Genomic DNA, 1,956 nt, shown 5'->3' with positions numbered 1-1,956 from the left:
TTGCAGGACTCCAGCAAAGGAAAGACAATGGCTCGGCCATCGTAAAAGAACAGAGAGGGGAGGGGAAAGGGTCCTATATGAGGCATAGGAGGGACCGGCAATGTTGCCGGATATACACACCTTGAAGAAACTCTGTTTCAGTACTGGCACGACCACAAGCGGCAGGAGAATCATTTATTCTCCATCTTAGGAGGTGCTAATACAGTTAAGGGGACGGCAGCTCATGCCGTTCATCTCAACAAGGGAGAAACAGAGTTCCAATGCCGGCGCCATCCTAGGCCACAAGAGTATACGACACTATAGCCTTGGGTCGGCGAGCATAGGACTAGTCTACTAGACCACAGGGAGAAGGTTGCGGTAACATTCGACCACTTCAGGTGTAGTCTAGGGAGGGCTAAGCCTCCTATGCCGGTAGTTCCGACAGCAAGGGAATGCAATCACCCCGCCGACCGACTGCCAACAAGACTAAATACTCTGAGGTTCTGATCGAATCCCAAAACTTGCCGACGGCCGTTAAGGGATGAGACAGAAAACTCTAGGCTAGTCATGCCTGAATTCGAAATTCAAGGCCGACGCAGAGTTGTACCCTAAGGCTACTCTCAGAGGGAAGAGAGATTACCCATAAATCTCTAGTGAGATTGATAATGGTTAATATAATTCCAGGAGATATTGATCTCCAGGAATGATAACCAATACACAAGGGTAACCGGGGAAATGACGAAAGTATATTTTGTCTAGGTTATGTTACCCAGACATGACGAGATTTCGGTTACCTAAATCACCAAAACTCTGACATATACGATCGCCATGGAAGGGAAAAATATGCTTATAGATATCTTTACAATATATAATGCCTAAATAGCTTTCAAAACAATGAATAAGCTATTTACACCGGAATATCGTTCTGCTAACTAAATAGCACATGTACCAAGAACGACAGCGCCATGGCGACACCGGCGATCGGCGAAGATCCACACACAAGAAATACATAATTTCATTGCGAAGCTGGAACTAAATTACATATTGTAAAGAATCAGTACTCAACTCTCTAGATGGAGAAAGAAGCCGTAGAAGCATAAAGATTCCCAGAAATCGATCGGAAATGTCAGATCGACAGGGAACACCACCGTAGCGAGTCGCTACAGATAAAGGAATGACCGCCAGAGGGAGTTGGCGCGGTTTTGATACGATTGTAGTAGGAGAACCAGGGTAATCTTTGTTGCGGTTACCCTTCTATTCTGCCACGTTTTCCCCCTAGAGCCTAGAGGCGCAAAGGCTATTCGGGGTGCAGATTGCCATGTGGCGTGTCAAGAATACGTCCTCTGATGATATACGATACCCTTGAGAATAATCTTAAAGGTACTCGCGCCAGAAGTTAGAATTCTGTGAAACCTTTGGTTTGATTCTCTGGGAATATCACTGTAGTCATATATACCCTTCGGAAGCTACTAAAGGAACCTTCCATTAGGACGTCATGGCTTGAGCCCAAAAAAATTCATGGCACGGCCACTAAGGTTGTAGCCTGAAGCTACACTCAGAGGGAAAAGAGATTACCCTTAAATCTCCATGGACACGTGTAATGTTTCATATAATTCTAGGAGGTATCAGTCTCCACTTGAATTGAAAAAAACGTATAATAAAACGCCTAAGTTAGGTTACCTAGGCTAGTCGAGATATCGGTTACCTAAATCACCGAAACTCTAACTATACGATCGACATGGAAAAGGAAAATTATGCACATTATCAAAATCTTTACGAATATAATTGCCTAAATAGCTAAATAATTAAAATAATTAAATAATGCTATTTAAAACTGGAAGTCGTTCTGCTAAGTAAGTAACACATGCCTAACGAACGACGGCGCCCATGGCGCCTCCAGTAACCTGCCTAGCTCTTAGGCACAATAAACGGATTTTGAGGGAAGCGAAAAATCTATTTTTGGGCAAGATGGCCATG

Source organism: Palaemon carinicauda, chromosome 5 (genome assembly GCF_036898095.1).
Source record: "Palaemon carinicauda isolate YSFRI2023 chromosome 5, ASM3689809v2, whole genome shotgun sequence".
Taxonomy (NCBI): domain Eukaryota; kingdom Metazoa; phylum Arthropoda; class Malacostraca; order Decapoda; family Palaemonidae; genus Palaemon; species Palaemon carinicauda.
Note: the sequence above shows the minus strand (reverse complement) of the source record.